At 58.4% G+C, this 13,287-nt stretch overlaps 1 protein-coding gene across 4 annotated transcripts in view; it reads left to right on the top strand.

Annotated features, from left to right (window-relative positions):
• Positions 1–13,287, top strand: part of CALN1 (calneuron 1) — a 486,412-nt gene that overhangs the window by 91,396 nt on the left and 381,729 nt on the right. Inside the window, exon 1 of one of the 4 annotated variants that reach the window (XM_059414744.1) lies at positions 3,168–3,744. The exons of 2 other annotated variants lie outside the window; for them this stretch is intronic. The gene's annotated coding sequence lies outside the window, so the exon portion shown is untranslated. Of the gene's footprint in view, positions 1–3,167; positions 3,745–4,393; positions 4,516–13,287 lie in introns of those variants that run through there. One more of the 4 variants, XM_059414745.1, reaches the window with a different exon arrangement.

The following is a 13,287-nucleotide window of genomic DNA, read 5'->3' as shown; positions in this document are numbered from 1 at the left end:
CCCCCTGAGAAGTCTGCTCCCAGGAACCAAAGTTTATTTGATTTCTCTGTTTGGTGCCTAAAAACCACTCTAAGACCTCAAGCCACGAGGTAGAAAAGGTGTGTTGTAAAGAAGCCACTGTATTCTAAATCCTGTATTTCGATGAAAGACATGAAAAGCTTTACCCTCCAGCCTGTACGCACCCACACGATTTGTCTTTTTCTGCCTGTTTCTGTTCAGAATACAGCAGACCCCTTCCTTACCCTCTACCCTGGGCGTCTTGAGCGCTGAACGTAAATGTGTTTATTGAAAGTTAAAGCAAAGGAAGGAAAGAGAGGTTAGGAGGGGGAAGGTTGAGGCAGGAATAACTGGCCGCGTCCGAAAAAGATGCTATTGTCCAGGTGTCGGATTTGTCCCAAAACTAGGGGCAGGTGGTCGGACAAAGTTAATGTCTCTCCCTGGCTGGCTCCTAGACGGCTGTGTTATTCTGGGTTGGAGAGAACTTGGCGCTAACTCCAGCTACAAACGCCGGGGAAAGGGAAGTCCACCCCCCCCACCCATTTCTCCTACGCTGCTTTTAGCCTCCATTCCGATAATTGCTACAAAAATTTCTTTGGCATTTTAATAGGAAGGGGCAGACACATTTTTGACCCTTAATAAATATATATTGAACACATTTTGACCCTTAATAAATATATATAAAATTTGGAGCAAGGGCACCAGGGGCTTTGAACCTGCAAATCTCTTAATGTGGAAGCCTTAAGTAGTCATCGTTGGTGAGAGCCAGGAAATTGCATTCTGCACGCTCACCAAAGTCTGCCCCCCGGCTTCCTTAGTTTTTGAGGTCCGCTGAGATTAGTCTCTCCAGAAGAAAGATCCTTGATCTTTTCCCCAAGGTGATGTCTTTGTGTGTGTTAGCTACTCCCTGATAATGACAACAGCTAACATTTGCTGAGCTCCCCCTCTCCGTCGAGCACTGATTTGTGTAACTCCCCGCTAAGGGACTGCTTTTGCACAAAATCACCTTTCGTCTTTACAACCACCTTATCACAATGATACTGTAATCATCCGACTTCGCCGAGGAGGACAGTGACATTTAGAGACTGCACAACTGCCCTAGGCCACACGGGCGGTATGCGAGGGTGGAGAACTTGTGCCAAGTGTACCCTATTCCGGTTAAACGCGGACCCCCTGCATTCTAGCAGGAAACGCCACCATGTGCGTGTTGTTAAAATTCAATCAAGCAAATCTGAAGATTGAACTGACTTTATTAAGTGATTCACGAATCAGGCAGCACCCCATCTAGCAAGTAGAGATGCACTCGAGAGTCGGACACGATGGAAGGGTTCTCTGCAGTTGGGGGGAGGGGCAAGACAGTTATTAACAGAGGGACTGTGCCAGGTGAGGCCCGCTTTCCAGGAAGTGGGGGGGATTTTAGCATGCAGGTGATTTCCTCTTTCTTGGGGGGGTTGCTGGAGAGGCTTCAGGTGGTGGCCCTCAATAGCACAGATTGAGAAATCCCTGGTCAATCTGTTAAGGACACATTCCCTGCATTTCATCCTGAGGGGGGGGGCGGTTGAAACTGTGCTTAGATTGGGGACGAAGACCTGGGTTTGGCAACCCATTATGCGCCTGCAGTTTTCTTCCTTTTTTTTTTTTTTTTTAAACAATATATAGACTTGCCAAGGAACTTTGGTGACGCGTTGCCACGCAGAAAGTGACACAATTATTTACAGATGCAACAGATTGTTAGAAGAGGCAGTTTGCATCCTAACCAGGAGATCACAGGAAAAGATCACATGAGACCCCACCAGCTGTTAGTTCATGTGCCCACAGCCCCTTACGGAAACCTCTGCCGATGACCTTCAGGGCACATCCGATCTCACACAGAAGACTCAGCCACTGGCTCCAGAAGATAACCGGGAAGCAGGACTGGTTCAAGGGAAGGCGGTCGTAACACAGGTTAAAATGCTAAATGCCACAGGAATGGTGCCCACGGGGAATGTTAGGGGGGCTCAGAGGAACCAGGGCTCCGCTGCGAGGGACCCTGATGAACGTGTGTGTCTGCTGGCAGGATCTGGCCCACTTTCTCTTGGCAGCCACACGGGCCAGCAGAGAGAGGACTGCTGAGCTGTTTGGACCCGAGGCTTAGGGCAGCAGCGCCTGCTCTGCTCCTGATTGCTGTGAGAATTTTTATGTAGACCTTTTCTCTGATTCTGGGGATTGGAGGCGTCTCAACTGGGGAGCAGTCTGTGCCACCTAGAGGGGGCAAGACACTTGGGGTCCTGGACAGGAGGGTGCTGTGAGGAAAGGCTGCAGCCAGGTGGGTGGTTCCTCCTCCCCTGGCACACCCCTGGGAAGAGCGGGAAGGCCCTGGAAGGCCTCTGACTCTGCCGGACAGTCTGAGACCCATCTTGGCGTTTTGATTTTCGCTCTTACTTGACAGCACCAACCTTCCTTGCAACGTGGTTTCCATCAGCTGCTGGGCGCAGCGAGGGAGACTGCTGGGGACTGGGAAGTCGACTGGAGACCAGGCGGAAAAGGTTGCCCTTGAGGCATGGGGCAGACGGAAAGGGGGTCCCAGCACGGACCTGGCGGAGGTCAGCCCCGGGCGGCTGCCAGAGTCTGAGATTTCCGGCTCACACCTGCGTCCCAGCGCCCCGTCCCCCTCACCAAATCCATCCTATGACCTTGGAAAGAGAAGCGGGGGCCGACCCAGGGGCTCGCGGACCCCAGGGGAGCGGGGTCAGAGCGCGGCGCGCGGCGGCCGCAGACGCGCGTCCCTCGAGAGCGGCCGGGGTGGCCCCGCCGAGTCCCCCTCCGGCCCCCGGCGCCGCCGCAGGTGCGGTCGCGGCGCAGGGGTGGGGGCGCCGGGGAGGAAGCGGTTAAGGCGGGGGGCGCCCGGGCGAGCTGTCCAATGCGGAGAAAGGCGGTTTGCCGGAGTTAACGTGGGCAGCCGCTCGCGGAGGGCCGGGAGGAGGACCGTGTGCCGAGCGCCGGCTCGCCCCCCGCGCGTGTGTGTGTGCGGGGCGCGCGTGTGTGCGCGAGTGTGAGCGCGCGCGCCGAGGCGTTCCTCAGGTTGCGCTGCCTGGAAACCGAGGGAGCCATTGGCGCGGCGCAGGCGCGGGGGCGGGGGCGCCCGGTCCCTCGGAGCAGCCGGGGCGCGGGCGTCCGAGGCGAGCCCCGAACCCCGGCTCCCGGCGCGGGCGAGGGCGGAGCGGGCGCGGCGCTGCGGGCGGCCTCTAGGCCCCGGGGCGCCCGCCGGGGAGGAGCCGGGGAGGAGGCCGGAGCCGCATGGAGTTTCTGGGGCGCGCAACTCCGGCGGGGCCTCGGCCACTGGGCTCCGGGGCGCAGCGAGGCGGCCGCGCACATGGGCTGAGCCCGCGCGCCGGGGCTCCGCACGGCCGGCGGCAGCGGGAGGGGTAGAGCCGCGCGCCGTGCCGGGGTGCGGGGCACGCGTCCCCAGACGGGAGCGGAGGACAAGGACGGGGAGGAGCGTGCCCGGATCGCGCTCCGAGCCGACGAGGGGCTCGCGCCGGCCCGGCGCGCGCTTGGGGAGCGGCCCGGGGCGCCGTGGGAGCCGGCGGCAGCGAGGATGCCGGCGCGGGGACGCGGCCGCCGGCTGGGGGTGTGAGCGCCGGGGGAGCAGCCGCGCCGCCCCCTCCCTGCGGGCCTCGGAGGAAGCCCCCCGCGCCGCGCCGAGGCGCCTCGGAACCCCGGCTTCGGGGCGGCGGGCCCGCGCGGCCGGCCCCGGCCCAGCCAGAGGTGAGTGCCGCCGCGCCCGCCCTCGCCCCCCGCGCCCCCCGCCCCCGCCCCCGCCCCCGCCTCTCCCCCGGGTCCTCGCGCCTCCCCCGCTGCCCCGAAACCCTGCCCCGAGCCCCTGCCGGGAGCGCGCGGCCGGCCGCCGCGGACAACGCCTCCCGTACCTGTTGGCGCGGGCAGAGGGTACCGGGGCGGGCCAGGGGCCCCCCGGAGCCCCCCGGCCCGCCCCTGGGGTGGCCGCCGGAGGCCCGCGCGCCCCGGGGGCGTGGGGCCGGGCAGGGCCGCGGCTGTCCCGCTCGGGGGTCCCGGACTGCGCGGGCTGCGGAGTCCGCGGCGCGGGGGGCTGCCAGGCTGCGCGCCCCCGGCCGCCGGGGAGGGAGGGAGGAGCGGGCGCCGCACCGCAGCCCAGGTGGGAGGGCAGGGCGGCTGGCAGGTCCCCGGGAAGCCGGAGTCATGGCGATCCGGGGAGGCGGGACGCAGGATCCCCTCCGCCTCCGGGCCCCGCGCGGGCTGCTCGCCCTCCTAGGCGCACGGCCGGGAAGGTCCGCGGGCCGCGGGGATCGCCGGGGAGGCCTCGGGAGCCCGGCCTGGCCCCTGGCCGCTGCTCGGCTGCCCCCCGGGCCCTCGGCCGCGCGCTGGCTCGGGCGCCCGGGCAGGGGCGGGCTCCGGCTGTCCCGGGCACCCGGGTGGACGCGGGGCCCCAGCCTCCCCGGACTGGCGCGACGGGGAGTGAACTTCCTCAGACTTGGCCTGAGGGCGCCCGGGCGGCAGCAGGTAGTTCTGGGGCGGGCCCCGGGGCGGGGGCGAGCGGGGGACGCCTGACCCCGGTGGGATGGTGCCGCCGGGCGGGGACCCGGGGCTGCGTCTTGCCTCCTGGGCGCCGGCCACGTGCGCCCTCTGCCCCCACCGCGGCAGCATTTCCCGCTGCTCTTTCTGCTTCGAGGAGGCGTGTGTGGAGAAGGCGCCTTCCCTGCCAGTGGTTCGGAGCCCTTAACCCGGGTGGCGGTGCGCCGGCGGCTCGGTGGGTGCGGAGACAGACCGGGCGCCACCCCCAGGCCCCGAGCCTGTTTTCCCGCAGACCAGGAGACTTTCCCGGGCTCGGGGACCAGCGCGGGGTGCTGCGTGTGGCCCTGTGGGGTCGTGCCCGCGGAAGTGCTGATGGCATTCGCCGGAGAAGGGAGTGGAGGTGACCTTCTCCAGGAAGAATGGGTCGATTTCTGCCCCTTGGATGTCCTGACACACAGCATTTGTGCAAACGGGAAAACTCCTGGCTCTTAAGATTGCCTTGTCCTGCAGCTTTAACTGCTGGCCTCGGGTCAAAAAGATAAACTCTTTTTCAATTCAGGCATCCAAGCTTTGGAAAGGGTTTTAAAGCCTTTTGGTGTGAAACTGTCTTGAGGCTAGAGCAACACTTTTTTTTTTTTTAAATGGAAGCGAACTCCAGCTCCTCCCCGGCTGGTGGGTTTTAGTCCATCTTTGCGGGGCGGAAGGGTGTGTTGGCTCTACCCGCCGCTGGTTTATCTGAGGCTCTGACCTAAATCTAAGGTGGCAGTTCAGACCTTGGCGGTGACACCTGGGTTAGGATTCGTTCCTGGAGCTGCAGAACTTTGCTGGCCTCTTGGGCTGTTGTTGGCGGCTGCGAGTGCCCCGCAGATGCCCTGGGCTGTGCTCCCCCGAGGCCTGCCTGGTGGGGAGCCCGCCAGCGTGCCCCCCCTCTTTCTGAGTTCACTGCAGACCTGTGGGTTTTCGTGGCACTGACTGCTTGGGGAGCAGCTCTGTTTGCCGAGCAGCGGGTCTGCAGCACTGGGGTTGGTTGCTGGATGTATCCGAGTGGAGTAATGAAAACAAAACAGGCGGGTAACACAATCCCTAGGATCTTTTATTGGAGGAGCGCTAAATCTTCTTAGAATCGTTCATCAAGATCACCTTTCTCTGAACTCTGAACGCTCTTGCCAGTAATCAGGCCTTTAGCTAGGGCGCCGAATAAGGGCTTTTTAGAAAGAAAGTAATTTAATTCAGCTGGTTCTGTGGAGAAAAGGATAGGCAAGGCTTGACGGAGACACACAACTCCTTCTTCTCTATACGAGGTGCAGGGAAGGGGAGGGCAGGGGAGGGAAGGGGGGAGGGTGCAGTTATGTGTGGCAGCTGCTTGGTGGAGTCGAACATTTATCAGCACAGCGGGAGGCCCCTGATCAGGGCTTAAACACTATGGGGCAGGTCTGGGCCCCAGTCTTGAGCTGTATTTTCCGTAGCAGGCGGCCTGGCGGGGACGGTGTGCGGGGAAGGTGTGCTCCCCAGCAGCCGGGGAGAGGTATGTGTGAGCTGGCCCCTGAGCCTCGCGTGGGGGGCTGCAGTTCCCGCTTTGCCGGCCCCCGCTCTGGCGGCCCCTGCGGTGCTTACTGGGTGGCAGAAGGGGGGCGCTGGTGCTCCCATTGCGAGGACTTCTCTGGCTCTGGTGGGACTTGGGACACGGGAGAGGGTCTTTGGAGAGACCCTCTTCCCCCAGCTTTCTGGGGCCCAGCCTGGTACCGGACACTTTTCCACCTTTGAGCTCATGTTATCCTTGGTTTTCCTTTTTGGAAACCGATGCCGAGGGATGTAAGTCACTTTCCTGAGGCTGATGCCACTGGTGGGGGAAAAGGCTGGGGTTCCTGATTCTAAGCCCAGGGATCTTTCCACACGACTGTGTAGGAGCCGAAGAGGGTGTTTCGGTGACTCTGACCTTCCGGACCTTGTTTGGCGTCAGCCCCAGAGTGGGCGCCCTGTGTTGGATGAGCGAATCGGGGTCAGCCTCTGGACCCTCACTCCAGGCGGGTGAGGAAGCTCAGGCAGGGGGGTCCGGGGAGGGGGAGGCCCTCTCTCCCCGTGTGCCCACGCTGGAGCTGCAGGCGAGGCTGATTTGATTATTGGCAGCTGCCGCTTTGTTTGCACATTCCCTGTCTGTGCTCACTGGTGTGGGGTAGGCGGCTTCCTTGCCCTTTCCTCGAGGCTTAAACTGATATCTTCGATGTCTACAATGTCTTCTGCTGATGGGGAGCCATCAGGAAGTGTCCCTGGCAATAGCCTTGTCGCCTTTTCCAACAACGTGCATCCCCTCCAGCTGTGAAACCTTGCTGAAGATGGGCAGGGCATGGACTGGCTGATCTCCGCGGGCTCCATTTGAGGGTCGCTCTGAACACCGGTAGAAAGGCAGAAGCTGAAAACACATTGTTGCATCCCACCTGGGGTTTTCGAGTGAATTACAATTTTAATCACTTAACATCTTGTTAGGTTTTTTTTTTTTTTTTTTTTTTTTTTGGTGTTGTTAAAATGCATTCCGTGCCTCTTCTGTGGTTACCGATATAGAGATGCATATGACACTGTGCCTGTCCTCCAAACATTCACCGTTGAGTGGGGAAGGCAGACCGTGGGTTGGGGCTGCACACTTGGGAGCAGGGCCGGGAGGCACCTAGCCCAGCGTGCAAGTGCTGTCTGAGCTGAGCTTAACGGTTGAGCACGAAGTGGCCAGCCTTGAACGGGGCTCCCCGTGCCGAGCAAGTCGGGTGAGCAGGGGCCGGGGGCTGAGACCGCAGCCTGGGCTTTGCAGTTCCTGGAGTGGAAAGGTAGAGGCAGGGAGTGGCAAGAGAAGAGGTTGGTCTGGACCAGGGGCTCAGCTTTTCTCCACCGGGGGCACGCCGTGTGGTCAGATTCGAGTGTTAGGTAGGTGTGGTTGGGGGCCTCGCGGAGAATGGATCCGCCAAGGAGGAGACCAGAGGCGTAGACCCCAGCGAGGCGACAGAAACAACTGTGACTAAACCCTGAAGCAAACAAAGCGCTTGTACTGGCGGTGGTGATGGGACTCAGCGGGCTGAAGAGCCAGAGACCGGACGGGTAGGCATTGGGGGGCTGCGGGGACCTCGGTGGCAGGAGGTATCTTCTGGTTCCTCTTAGGCGATACTATGGGAGTAAGTAATCTCCAGATCTACCCACCATATTTATCCTCATCATCTGCGTCAGCCCAGTATTCCGCTGACTTCCAGATGCTAAGAGAAAGTGTCCAATGAGCAGAGCTTTGGGTAGGTCATTGGGATGGGGCAAGCGAGTTTTCTGGAAGGAAGCTGGAACCGTGTGTGGCATGGATACCGGACATCTCTCTAGGAGGGAGAGTCGGCAGGACTTACTGATGAATTGATGTAGGCGTAGGAGCGGAAAGGGTCTAGTGTGGCCACTGGGTTTCTGGTGTAGGTGACAGTCTGGATAAGCAAAACGAAGATCGGGCCAAGACAAAATAACTCCCTTGTTCTCCCACCGGCAGTGCTGTGGGCAGCTGTCCACGACCAGGCTGCAGGAGAAGGTGGTGACCTATTTTAAAAAGTCTCATTAAGGGGCAGTTCTGCTGTGAATAAGGCCTGTTTAAGTAGGTTACTTTATCTCGTGCCCCACAAATCTGGAGACTTGGAAAACATTTTCATTCATTCAACCAAGATTTATGGAGCGTCTCTGGTTCAGGGACTGAGGAACATGGTACTCTCCTATTCTACCGGCGTAGCTCGCACTGAAAGGTAGACCTAGGCGGCAGAGGTTGATGATCTGGTCGAGACAGGTGGAGGGGCCGGTTCGTACTGGGTGGCCAACAGAGTCCTCACTGAAGAGCCGTATTTAAGCTGGGTCAGTTGGGAATGATCTGGAGAAGAACTTCTGGCGGTGGGAGTGCCGGTGCAAAGGTTCTGAGGTAGGAACAAGTCAGGTGCCTTAGAAGAGCAGGAAGGAGGCTAGTGTGGCAGGAGAGGAGTTCGGAGAATCAGGGGCTAGTTCGTGGGGAGCCTGGGAAGTTATTTTGTGGAGTGTGGTTTTATACTGAGTTGGATGGGAGCCGCCGGAGGGTTTTAAAATGGGAGAGTCGCATCATTTAATTTATGTTTTCAAAAGATCACCCTGGCAGCTGTGCCTTCTGTACGCACTATCTTGGTACAATAAAGCGAGTTTTTATCCATCAGAGTGTAAAACAAAAATGTCGTGTTTAGGAGTAACAGATGGAGAGAAAATGCCTTGGTGACCTTAATTTAGTGGTTTCTACTGTACCAGTTAATTGTGGGTTCAGCCAAAACCACATCTCTAGTATGATTTCAGTTTTGTTTAAAAACATGGTATAGAATAATGGGAGAAGTAGACACCGTGTGTGCACACGGCTGTCCAGAGGTGTTGGCATTGCAAATGAGGGTTGTGCTCTTGAAAATGAGCAGACATTTCTCTTATAATCAGGAAAACATTCTTTTAAAACGTGGACACGGCAGGCCACATGTGCCTAGAATGGGGTGTTGTGAACCTCCACCAGCTCCCCACTTTTCCCTTCCATTTCGTTTCTGGAAACGTGAATGTCCAAGCCCACGGTCCTGGTTGGGACAGAAATTAGGATGTTTACTTTGCACCGGCTGTCCAAACGGAGGCTCTTTGTTTTATGCTTAAAAAAATTTTTTAGTGATGAAAGCACACCATTTTTTATTTAAATAAGAAATTAAAGCAACACAGAAATGTTACGTAAAAAAGTGAAAGCAGGGGCACCTGGGTGGCTCAGTGGGTTAGGCCTCTGCCTTCGGCTCAAGTCATGATCTCAGGGTCCTGGGATCGAGTCCCGCATCGGGCTCTCTGCTCAGCAGGGAGCCTGCTTCCTCCTCTCTCTCTCTCTCTGCCTGCCTCTCTGCCTACTTGTGATTTCTCTCTGTCAAATAAATACATAAAATCTTAAAAAAAAAAAAAAAAAGTGAAAGCACCTCCTTCCCCAGACCACTAACATTTCCATACATATACTGTTAGATTATTTTTTTTCTGTGTGTTTCAGAGAACCTCTATCTATATTTTGCTCTGAAGGATTTTGGAATATTGCTGCAACAAATAGCCCTTTGCAGATTACTCTCCAGAACTCCTTCCTGTAGAGCTGGAAACCTAGATGACATTTTTTCCCTTTGCAACAAAATCATTAGGGGAACTCCAATACATGACTCCGCTAAGAGAAACCGAGTCTTGCCTTTTAGGTATTCAGAGTGTACCCCGAAAGCATACTTTATACGTATAAAGAATAGAGCAATTAAATATTCATTAAAAGTTCATCTCCGAGCCTTGAAACATTATTGCTCCGGTACCGGCGCCCAAGACTTGGTATCATGATTGCAAACCACTTGTGCTTTTCTCATTAACAAAAGTTGGCCCTTGTGAAAACTTAGCAGTGCAAATGGTGGAGCCTCACTAATTATTTTGGTGACATATTTATTACAGCAGAGTATTATCCCCCAAACACAGGAGAAGAAAGAACAGCCCACGGCGTGTTCCTGAGGGCCGTCCGGGATGCATCCGGGGAGGGCCGTGCACCTGCGTGGTCTCACGGTGCGGCCTCGGTGTGGGGGCCGATGTGCCCTGAGTGAGCAGCCCCAGACTCCGTGTCGACGCCACCAAACAGTGGGATCGGAGCCTCCCGCGAGTCAACAGAATTACTGTCCTCCCCGTCCTTACCGTAATTAAACACGTCCTTTCTTGCTGAAGAGGAGGGGGAACTGGGTGCCCAGAGGAGAATGATTGTCACGGGATGGACCCCTGCGGTGGAAGAGGGGGCAGGGACCCTGGCTGTCTCCTCACAGCAGAACCAAGGCTCGGGAGCGCAAGTGCCGTGGGCTCCCTCGATTCCCCCAGCCCAGCCCCACCCAGGTCCCTGCGCTCTGCGGTGGCCCCGGGTTGTCAGAAAATGAATTTATTTTGGCAAACCCCCGAACTCGGAGAGCGCTCGGAACCTGAGGAACACTGGGAGGGCTCCTGAGCTGTTGATTCGTCCTGTGGAGTCCTCTGTCTGTGTGCTGATAACAGGCCTCATCACCGTGTGAACCTCTCCGTAGTCCGGTAAGAAAGCTCCCGACATCTGCACCGCACGTGGATGTAGCATTTCAGACTCCGGCCTTCCTACTGCCTGTTCCTAAAACCCTGCTGCTCTGTGATTTAATCTGGTCTATGGTGATGGCTCACTTTGGGGCACAGACGCAGAAGCCCCTTCCGGATGCAGCGGGACGTGACTGGGGCTGGTGGAGTGCTCCCTCAGCGCCGCCGGCTCGGACGGTTAGCGCTGCCCCCGTTTTACAGATGAGATGACGTCTTCAGGTTCGGCCGTGTGCCCCGGCTCCCGGGTTGGGGTGTTGTGGCAGGCAGTCCCCACCCCTGGAGGCCCGTGACCAAGCAGCTAAAATCTCCACCGTCCCTTGCCTGACACAGACAGACTCTGCCAGAAAGATCAGGGCCTGACTTTGTGTAGTCGCTTTAGGTAGATCACTTTTGGGGGGCAGACGCGTGGATGTAAGCGGCAGAGGGGTCCATGAGGATTGTGTCTTCAGGTCTGTTTTCTGGGTTGCCCCGGATCCCCTACTTCATGAGACACTTGGTGGTAGCAGGTGCAGGCCGGGGGCTCTCTGACCCGGCCCCCGACTTAGGGACGTGGACACTGACCTTCCAGGCTCTGCTCGACCCAAGTTCAGCTGCTGCCTTCTGCCCCAGTGCCTGCTGGCGCTCCGCGCTTCCTGCGCCCGGAGAAATGCCGCTTTCGGAGCCCGCAACAGAACCCGCGCAGCCTCCGGAGGCAGCGGGCAGTAGGCAGGAATCATCTGTTTACAAATGAGGGACGGCGGGATGCGGGCGACCCTGCTGAGGGGCCGCATCCGAGCTCTGTCGGCCTCAGGTCGGCACCAGCGCTGCAGACGACTCCGTCTGATGCTGGAGCCGGGGCTCTCCTGGGCCCCTCACTTTTAGTGTCTGGCCCTGCTGGGGGAGTAGGTCATGGGCTTGGAGGTCTCTGTATGGAACGTGTTGCTGAAAGAGAGAGTTCTGTCCTCTGATTTGGAGCCCTGCGGTCAGCATGAGAGAGCGCGCGCGCGAGCTGGTGCCGGCCGGTAGCCCTTTGTGGGACGGGGTCACGGCTCCGTCCGGCAGCTCCGGGCCGCGGGGCGGACGCGCACACGGGAGCGTAACTGCCAGGGGCAGGTCCTGGTGGGGAATCGTGACCACCAGGAGAATTCTGGCCCGCGGGTGACTCTGCTGTGGTCTTGGGAGAGGCGACACAGAGCTTCCAGAGCGAGGCTGGCCGGCCTGGGTTGGAGTTTTAGAGCCTCAAATGGAGGATTTCGTTCAGCGTCTCTCCGTCGTCCCTGCGCTGGAGTCCCCCGGGAGCCTCGGGAAAGTCAGCGCCCGCCTCTCCCTCCCTCTCTTCGTCCGTCCGTCCGTCCGTCTTCTTCCTTCCTCTTTCCTTTTTACCGATTCAGGATTGATGTAGAGTAGATGAGTTTCAGGTGTGCGACATGGTGGTTCGGTATTTGTGGACACGATGATCGCCTCGTAGGTCTAGTGATCTCCCATACCAGGTCGGGACAAGATTGTCGACTGTTCCCTGTGTTGCACCTTACACTGCTCTGGCTGGTTTGGTGACGGGGCCTCTGCACCTCTCCATCCCCTCAGCTATTCGGCGTGTCCCACCGGCCGCTGCCCTGGAGCCGCTGGTGCTGTTTCCGCCTCTGGGCCCCCCGGCTGGGCCACACCCCGGGACAAGAGTCGAGTTCCTGACTCGCTTGGCTCACAGGGAGGGCTTCTGGAATATTGCTTTTCCACGATGTCACAGCGTCCTCGGTTCACTCAGGGCAGGGCTGGAGGAGGCCCGGACCCTGCACCCTGATGCCGTCTTTACACATTCTTAGAAAGACTAGAGCGACTGAGCATTCATTCAAGGCCCATCTCTGAACGGGAACGCGTTGCCGCTCCAGTCCCGGAGATGAAAGTTGAAAGTTGGCGTCACGATTACAGATGACTTGCGCTGGCTTGTCCCTGGCCAGCGTTTCTAGAGTCCGAGTCAGAGCTGGGAGAGCTGGCGGGGACCTTAGGCATCTTCTAGTCTAACCCACTCGGTGGTTGGAGGGGGGGGGGGCTCTGAGACCCACCGTGATCTGTCCTGAGTCCCAGATGGTCAGGCCAGGGCTGCTGTGGACTTGAGACCAGAAGGGTAGGGCGAGGCTTGGGGACCGCGACCCCCGCCCCTCCCCTCCCCACCACCCCAATGCCGCTCGCAGGGCAGGGGCATCACAGGACAGAGGCATCCAGGAAGACTGTAGATACAGTCATAGTAAAGGCACCGGAGAGTCGAGAGACGTGGGCCGAGCGCACCTGTGATTTTCCATCCTTCCCTCCCCCGCCCACGTCCGCGACGAAGGTCTCCGCGTCTGCGGCTTGAGCTGCCGCCGCGACAGATGCTCCACTGCCTTTCCCCAGGTGGGACGCCGGTGCAGGCCGCCCTACTTCTTGGAAAATAGTTACGTTTACCGTTTTTACCCCAAATATTTCCCTCCCGTCGTTGGAACAAATAAAGAACATCCTGGACACACGGGTTTCTGGATGTCATGGTGAATCTGTAAAACCCGTAAGGATGGTTCGTAATGGCTGTTCCTGGCACTCCTCACCCAGCCGTGACGGGTTCAGATGACTAATATATTTTGTTGGATCCTTTTTTCCCTGCTTTTTCTAATTGAGACACCTGTGTTAGCATGT

The sequence above is a fragment of the Mustela nigripes genome, chromosome 11, assembly GCF_022355385.1.
Source record: "Mustela nigripes isolate SB6536 chromosome 11, MUSNIG.SB6536, whole genome shotgun sequence".
Taxonomy (NCBI): Eukaryota; Metazoa; Chordata; class Mammalia; order Carnivora; family Mustelidae; genus Mustela; species Mustela nigripes.
The sequence above is the reverse complement of the archived record's forward strand: the minus strand, read 5'-3'. Positions and strand labels throughout refer to the sequence as shown.